Below are 9,715 nucleotides of genomic sequence, written 5' to 3' on the forward strand. Positions count from 1 at the left end.
TCTTGTTGCAGGGGGCGCACTCTCTTGGCTCCTCTGCATTCGCCCACATGGCTCACAGCCATGTGAACCCCACACACAATGGACTAATGGACTGCAACTAGCCTGACGCTAAGTTGGACCCAATTCCAACATGGAAAAGACACTCTGGATACTGGCTTTGCTTCTAGCTTTGCTGAAGCCCCAACTGCACATGTTCTACGACTGGATTAAGGGAAATGGGCTTTTGGAAACTCAGAGATATAATTTCATGTAAATAAAAATCACTCATCCTTCCATGTGAGTCTCAGAACATTCTTTATCTCGAGATATCATAAGGACTGGATCCCCAGCATTCAGTGCAGAAAAGGATACCCCAGGTCCACTGATAACAAAAGTGAACTCCCCCCCCACTCAGATATGTCATTCCTGCCTGCCCAGTGTGGCTCAGTGGTTGAGTATTAACCTATGGAACCAGGAGATCACAGTTCAATTCCTGGTCAGGGCATATGCCCGGGTTTTGGGCTTGACCCCAAGTAGGGTGCATGCAGGAGGCAGCTGATCAATGATTTCCTTTCTTCATTGATGTTTCTCTCTCCCTTTCTCTTCCTCTCTGAAATTTTGTGCATATATATTGTGTATATATATATATATGTATATATATGTATATCATATATATATATATATATAAATATATATATCATATATATATCATGCCCTTTCACAACTCAGTCTTTTGATGTGTTGTTGTATGGTAAATTGGAACCTGGGCCCCTTCCCATGCTCCAACTTCCTGTCCCACTCCGTGGGAATAATAGTGAAGGCCATCTGAATGTGAGATTTTGGGAATCTGGCCAGTAACTTGGTTCAAAGAGAAACTGTTTGTAGATGTGAGCCTGGGTTGTAAACAGGTAGTGTTTTGATCTTACACAGCTTACATATGGATCCCCTCCCCCTGCATGCCCTGTGTTTCTGTTTTCTGTACTCTATAAACCTTGTGTTGGAAAGTCTGGGTGGTGACAAAACAATAGTGCTGGCTGGCTGCCCACAATGGGGGCCTGTCCTCAGGCCAGATGGGACTTAGGGAGACTTGACCAGTGGCAGCCAGTGCAGCAGTAAACTTCACCCTTCGGCCACCACTGGTGCATCGAAGTCCTAATAAACCCTTGTCTTTCACAGCCAGTCTTCTATGTTATTTATTTGGAATCCACAAACAATACATTGAGGATTTTTGGGACTTCAACACTTTGCATAACAGTTGTCATACCCTCTGGGAGGGAGTCCCTACCATCTTGACTTGGCATACATTTACTCATCTTTTAATGTTCCACGTAATGTTGTCTGCCAGCTCTTCCCGGATCACCCAGGCAGCTAGTGGCTCACTGCGCTTCATCATATCCTTGGCACACATCATAATACATGTGCACACAGGGTGTTAGGATGGGGATGACTCTAATTGCCTAGTTTTGATGGAGATGCTAATATGAGAAACATTAGGAGACTTAAGTCAGAATAACACACACCCCTCTGGAGAGAATTTGAAACCTATTGCATAACTCCTGGACTCTTCAGCAAGACCAGAGTTACAAAATAGGGCCAGAGAGGAGAAAACTTTTGTGAAGAGAATAGTGAAGAGTTTCTTTAGAAGTGGTAGCCAGGCCATGAGTCTCCACTCTGGAAAGGGGACTTGAAGTGTTTGTTTTATTAGAGAGAGAGAAAAGAAAGAGAAAGAGAGAGAGAGAGAGAGAGAGAGAGAGAGAGAGAGAGAGAGAGAGAGATTATTAGTGCCTAAATCATGCCTAAGAAAGTTAAAGCTGACTTTCATCCTGGGGGCTGTCTCCTGCCCAGAGACTCCAGAGGGCAAGAAAAGGCCTGACTCTTTCTTTGATGGTAAAACCAGAGAGGTGCTGTGCACTGAGGTCAGCTAGCACTTTCAGGGGTTGTCAAGGCAAGGGAATTTCCCATGGAGCATATGTAGATCACCTGGTGAAACTCTGTTAAGAGGTTGTCTTGACAACAGGGCTGCCTGGGAGGTAAGAATATCTCAGCAGTTCTAACTGGTTTGGCTCAGTGGATAGAGCATCGGCCTGCAGACTGAAAGGTCTCAGGTTCGATTCCTTCAAGGGCATGTACCTTGGTTGTGGGCACATCCCCAGTAGGAGGTGTGCAGGAGACAGCTGATTGATGTTTCTCTCCCATCAATGTTTCTAACTCTCTATCCCTCTCCCTTCTTCTCTGTGAAAAATCAATAATATATATATATATATATATATATATATATATATATATATATATATATATATTTTTTTTTTTTTTTTTTTAAAAAAAAAGAATAGCTCAGCAGAACGAGGTGAGATTACCAGGAGTTGAGGAAACAAGAGTGGTAGATTGTTGGAATGAGGCTCCTTCTCCAGAGTCTCACACCTGTTGCCTTTCTCTTTACAATGTAATGCTACCCCTTCCATGAAGAGGCGGACTACGTTGCCTTATCCTTGAAATCTGAGTGGCCTGTTCACTTTATTGACCAATAATTGTCACAAAATGACATCATGAGACTTCTGAGGCTCACCTTAAGAGAATTTGCAGCTTCTCCTTTTGCTTTCTTGGAACACTTGTGTCATCAGGCAGGCAGGTGAAAAAGCTTACTTGAGGATGACAGGTCATGCGAGAAGCCCAGCCAAGAATCAGTATCAAGTGCCACACATACAAATGAGGCATCACGACTATCCCCCAGCTCACCTGTCGACTGACTGCAAATATGGCAGGATGTAGAATAGCATTGCCAACTGAGCCTAATGAAAATGGTCAGCCAGATATCCTGAACAAATAAATGGTTTTGGCTTACGCCACTAAGCTTTGTGTTATTTGCATTCATGGATAACTGATATAAGCAACTATCTGAACTACAGATGAATACCCTGGTGTAAGAACTATAAAAGAGGGGAGCACAGGAAACCTCCAAATAACCCACAAAAGCATCCTACAAGCTTATAGTAGTGTTAGCCTTCTATCTACCAGACTCACCCAATAACCAAACCTATGTTTACATACCTCTCTTCCTCCTGCCTCTGTCTCCACTTCTACACCTGTGTGCTGGTCTGTTCAGGCTGCTAAAACAGAGTACCATAGACTGGGTGACTTACACACAGCAGAAATTTATTTCACACAGTTCCAGAGGCTGGAAGTCCAAGATCAGGGTGTCAACAAGATTGGGTTTTATGAGGGCCCTTCTCTGGGGTGCAGAGAGCCACTTTTTAATTTCCTCACATGGCGGAGGGGCTAAGAGCTCTTTGGAGTCGCCTTCATAAGGGCACTAATCCCATTCATGAGGGTTCTACTCTCATGACCTGATCACCTCCCAAAGGCCCCATCTCCTAACACCATCACTTTGGGGGTTAGGATTTCCACATATAAATTTTGGGGGCATACAAACATTCAGTTCAGAACATCTAGCATCAGCAAAACTTCAGTTTAGTAACAGCATTGCAATTCAGCATCTAGATTGGCAAAACCTGGGTTAAAAAACCATCAAAGTAAGAAACGTCTAAACCTGTAAAAAATGTTATGACTTTATTTGAGCCAAACTGACAACAATTGCTGGGAAGCAAACTCTCAATAGATTAAGAAAACACTAGAATATGGCTGTTTTACCATTTGTTTTATTTTATAATTTATGTCTTTTTTTTTTATTGATTTCAGAGAGGGAGAGAAAGAGATAGAAACATCAATGATGAGAATCATTGATTGGCTGTCCCCTGCACGCCCCCTACTGGAGATAGAGCCCGAAACCTGGGCATGTGCCCTTGAGCAGAATTGAACCAGAGACCCTTTAGTCTGCAGGCTGACGCTCTATCCACTGAGCCAAACCCACCAGGGATACCACTTATTTTATACATCAGAATCAAAGGGAAAGAGGTTATATGAAATTCCCTGGATACAGATTAGAAAGGCAGGAGAAAGCAAAGCAGGGGAAATCTTTGGGATAGAATAAAAAGTAAAAGGAATAGAAATACTTCTTTTACTTTTGTGGGTATAGGATAACAGTCAACAATTAACATGATAACAATAACAATGAGGGGATTTGTGGTCTCTGCTCTGGCATTGTGCTTCAAAGGGTCAGGAAAAAGGAAGTTACCCTTGTTAGCAGAGGCGGGGAGCTTGCCTGGTCTCCCCTGGCTGCTGCTGGGGGTGGGGCTCTTACGATATCCTGAGAAAAGGAATTTTCTGAGACTCCCATGAAAGAATGCCATATGGTAAAAGGCTTTATTTCTGTGGAATGACACCCCTGGGTTTCCAAAGACCCATATGCCTTAGTCCAGCCATAGAAGGGTAGCTGGGGTTTCTGTAGAGCTAAAATCAGAGACAGTGTCCAGGAGTTTCCTTTCCACTGGAAGGGTTAGTTGGCTAGCTCAATTAGGAAAGTTTGGGGAGTTTTAGGAATGAGGAGGGTCCATGGGGGAGGAAAACATAGCTGGAGACTTGAAGATGCCAGGGTGCTTATCTTACCTGCACAGAGGCTAGAGAAACGCCACAGGCAGATGGAAACATTTCTGGCCTCAGCAATTAAACCAGCCATAAACCAAGGACAGGGGTATCTCTGGCCTGAGCAATCAAAGGGGCCATAAGTTAGACCCAAAGTAGCCCTGACCTGAGCAGCTGGGAGAGCTATAAGATAAGACACAACTGGGAGAAAACCGTAAGATAAATCAAAAGTGACTCCAGCCTAAACAGTTAAGGTGACCAAATGAGGAAAAGTGCAGATGTGAGGGTCCTGGGAGCTGATTACAGGGCTGAGGTCCCACGGTAGAGAAGGAGGGTCTCCAGTCTATTTAATGCCCCAAGACAAAGAAAGCAGCGGTCCCCCTTCTTAGGGGCCCTCTGTCCACCAAGGAGGGACAGAATCTTAGTTTCTCGTTGGCCTCTGCCCCTCTGCGCCAAGAAGGACCGAGTTTTAGGCTTAGAATTTAGAATTAAGGTTTGAGAGGTAGTATAATATTTGCTTGCAATAAAGGTTCTGTACTTTCCATCTACTACCTTTTGTCCGTGGCTTTATTTTTCAAATCCACCTGGACAAGGACCCGGGAAAGAAATCACCGTGCTCAGTAAAACAACCAGAATCACCCTATTGGAGTCAGCTCAGTGTCAGGCTAGGTACAGTTCATTAGTGCATTGTGTGTGTGGTCCACATGGCTGTGGGCCATAGGGGTGAATGCAAGGGAACCAAGAGAGTGCACCCTGAACAAGAAGAGTCCCAAGAACCCTGAATGTAGAAGAGAGTGAACTGCTGGTTAGTGGATTAAATATTCCAAATTTTACAATGGCCACAGCCATTCTGGCCAACTGTCTCTAGCCAGGTATGATTGACATGCAAATATCTTCCCTATGTCACCTCAACTTTACTGGGCATGCATCTATCTTCCCTATGTGCTTCCCTCCCCCGTGATTTGCAGGGAACATGCCTATAATGTCTGGCCTCCCCTTGTATTAAAAATCAGCAAGCTTGTCAAAACCGGTTTGGCTCAGTGGATAGAGTGTTGGCTTGCAGACTGAAAGGTCCCAGATTTGATTCTGGTCAAGGGCATGTACCTTGGTTGCAGGGGGTGTGCAAGAGGCAGCTGATCCATGATTCTCGTAGATATTTCTAACTCTCTATCCCTCTCTCTTCCTCTCTGTAAAAAAAAAAAAAAAAAAAAAAAAAAAAAAAAAAAAATCAATAAAATATATTTTTTTAAAAAGAAAAAGGAAAAAAAATCAGCAAGCTGGACAAGACGCCTTAATGAGCCAGTTAGTTAGGACTCATCTTTATTGCACACAGGTTTCAGAGCAGATGACCTCTGTCAAATTCTGAACACCAAAGGAGAAAGCATTCTGTTTTTATAACTTTTTTAGGTCCTTGTGTAAGTTATTTTTACCAACAATTTGTAACCTTGAGTACATAACATATCTAACAAACACCTGTAACCTTGAGTATCATATCTATACAGGCACTTGGCATCAATATCAGCGTACCAGTTAGATGGCTAGCTTGCAAGGTCAGACAATTAAGTTTATCTTTTCTACTCAAGCAAAAAACAAAGTTATTTTACAGTCTAAAAATAACAGAATAAGAGACTGTCTAAGAATAACAGAATAGTTCAAACAGCAGTTTCAAACAGCAGTTTTCCAAAGGAGAGATTACTATGCTTCACCCTTTGCTCCTTTCTTGTTATTTATATCTAATTACAATGGTATCACCTAACATTCCAAAGGTATGTTATTTTAGATGCAAAAAGACAATAGAAAGGCTCAGTTAAGGTAAAGATTAACCTGGCAGGGAAAATAACAGGCCAGGACACGACTACCTGCCATGACCTGCCTTTAGTAAGAAAATTTTAATTTCAGACCAGATTGAGATTTTGCTCCAGAGGATGGCAGTTATGTGCCTTATTTTATACATTACAATAAAAGGAGGAAGTTTAATGGGGTTACATAAAATTCACTGGTGATAGATTAGGGAGGTAGGATAAAGCAAAACTGTGAAATTTCTGGGATTGGATAAAAAGTGAAATGAATAGACAAATACTTTTTTTTTTTACATTTGTGGATATAGGATAGTTAACAGTCAACAATTAATGTAATAATAATAACAATGAGGGGAACTGTGGTCTCAGTTCTAGTGCATGTTGTGTTTTGAGAGGTGGAGAGGGGGAGGGGAGAACAAATGTGTTTGCCATCCCAAAGATCTTACATGCAAAAAAGAGGACAGGCTCAGTTAAGGTGAAGATTGACCTTTGTTATGGAAAAATACCACCCTAGGACATGACTACCAGCCATGAGCTGCTTTTAGTTAGGACATTTTTATTTTATTTATTTATTTTTTAATGTTTTTATTGATTTTAGAGAGACAGGAATGGAGAAGAAAAAACACTGGCTGTCTCCTACACACCCCCTACTGGGGATCGGGCATGTGCCCCTACGGAAATCAACCAGTGACCTCTTGATGCTCAGAACAATGCTCAACCAACTATTCAGACCATCCTATATGCACTTTAGGTCTCTGAGTTTGTAAGTCCACCATGAAGGCCTCCCCTGAGCTTGTCAGGTTTGTAGGTGGCCCCTTTTTTGTCCACACCTGGGGAGATTCTCCACCCCACAACAATCATGGTTTCCTCTGCACAAAGATAAACTTTGTAGGGGTTCAGAATGAGTCACCCCAAGATGTGCCTCTTGTGGATTATTTTGAATTAAAGGCAGACCCTGCAGGCTCATGGGAAACGTTTACCTCTCTTCCTTCAATAATTTAAATTAGGGGCTTTGTCCATAGAGTTATTACCAGAAATAACTTTTTATGACCATCTGATCTTATTGTCCTTCAAATAATCTACCTCCCTTCTGAAGCCCTAAGTTTCCTTTTCTCATCCTTAGTTAGAAATATATATATATATATATATATATATATATATATATATATATATATATATTTCTAACTCTGAATTTCATGTATGTGTATGTGTGTGTCTGACTCATGCATATGGGATTCCCATATGTATGTAGGTAATAAATTTGGCTATGTATTTTCTCTTGTTAATCTGCCTCATGTAGATTTAATTATTAAACTACCTAAAAGAACAGAGAAAAAAAGTTTCCCACAACTTACAAGAGAATTTAGATGCTTCCTTTTCTTCTTTTTAAAGCAGTAATAATCAAATAGATCATTCCAGCCAAAACCGGTTTGGCTCAGTGGTAGAGCATCGGTCTGCGGACTGGAGGGTCCCAGGTTCGATTCCGGCCAAGGGCTTGTACATTGGTTGCGGGCACATCCCCGGTAGGGGGTGTGCAAGAGGCAGCTGGTTGATGTTTCTCTCTCATCGATGTTTCTAGCTCTCTATCCCTCTCTCCTCCTCTCTGTAAAAAAAAAATCAATAAAATATATTTAAAAAAACCAAAAAACCAAACAAAAAAAAACAAATAGATCATTCCATTTACTATACTAGTCATTTCACTTTTAATTTTTTATTGAAATAATAAATGCATATAAACATTCAGTCCAAAACATTTTCACCACTGGATACACCTGTGTAACCAGCACCCAGATCAAAAAATATTTTCAGCACCTCAGAAGTTCCTCTCATGAAACTTCCATTCATTATCTCAATCCTAAGGGTTACTGCTGTCCTTGAGTTTTAATAGAATAGATGACTTCTACACATTTATGTTCTTTATATAAATAAAATCACAGTATGCACTCTTTTGTGTCTGATTTCTTTTGCTCAACATTATGTTCTGAGCCTCATCCCATAGTGAATGCAGGTGCAGGCTGCTCATTCTCATTATTATATAGTATATTCATTGTGTGAGTATTCTACAGTGTATTTATCTATTGCTGGGTAGTTTCCAGGTTGGGGCCATTATGAAGAGAACTGGTATGAACATTTCTTTCAAGTATATATCCAGGCATCCTCCAAGGTTTCCGGATTGGACAGGGTGCAGGCCAGCCTGAGGGACCCCCTCCGTGCACAAATTTCATGCACTGGGCCTCTAGCGTGTGTGTGTGTGTGTGTGTGTGTGTGTGTATAAATGATGAGAGAGAATCATTGATTGGCTACCTACTGTATGCCCCCCACCGCAACCTGGGCATGTTCCCTTGACCAGAATCGAGCCTGAGCCCTTTCAGTTCACAGGCTGATGCTCTATATACTGAACCAAAGTGGCTAAGGCTGGAATTGATTTTCTAAACAATGTGCAAAAGGGGTCAAGATAGATTTTTCCCCCACATATGGGTATTAAATGACCCAAATCCGTTTATTGAAAGGAATGCGTGTCCTCTCTGTACATGTGTAGTGATAAATCAGGTGACCACTTTCCTTCCCAGGATCCCTTTTAACAAAAATCACTGCATTCCTTAATTACCAAAACAAGATTATTAATTGTAGAATATATTAAAAATATAACTAAAGTATCAATAAATGTTAAAACTCTAATAATTCCACCTTCCAGGCTAATTAACATTAAGTGTATATACACCCTGAACTTTTTAAAAAGTATATATATTTTATTGATTTTTTTTAAAGAGAAAGGAAGAGGGACAGAGATAAGAAACACTGATGCTTCCTGCACACCCCCTATTGGGAATTGAGCCCAAAACCTGGGCATGTGCCCTGAATGGGAATCAAACTGGTGCAATCACTGAGCAACACCATCAGGGCTTGACCTTTTTTAATGGCTAAATAGCTATTAATATTTTTAAAACAAAATGAAAGCATACCTGTCAATTCTGATTTTTAAACAATTTTTACTTTACTTTTGATGTCAACAAATATGCATCTATAATAATAAAAGCCTAAGTGACCATGGCAACTGAACGAACAACTGAACAGGCTGTGTGGGGTGACCAGGCCAGCAGGGGGCAGTGAGGGGTGACCATGCCAGTGGGGGTGGGGGGCAGTTGGGGGTGACCAGGCCAGCAGGGGGCAGTGAGGGGTGACCATGCCAGTGGGGGTGACCAGGCTGGCAGGGATGGGGGCAGTAAGAGATGACCAGGCCGGGGGGGGGGCAGTTAGGGGTGACCAAGCCAGCAGGGGGGTACAGCTGGGTGCGACTAGGCCAGCATGGGGAGCAGCTAGGGGTGACCAGGAACGGGGGGGGGGGGGGGGGGGAGAGGGAAGGCAGTTAGGGGCGATTAGGCAGGCAGGCAGGTGAGCAGTTAGGAGCCAGTGGTCCCGGATTGTGAGAGGGATGTCCAACATCCCCTGAGGGTCCT

This window comes from Pipistrellus hanaki, assembly GCF_964339955.1.
Source record: "Pipistrellus hanaki genome assembly, chromosome: 3".
Classification (NCBI taxonomy): Eukaryota; Metazoa; Chordata; class Mammalia; order Chiroptera; family Vespertilionidae; genus Pipistrellus; species Pipistrellus hanaki.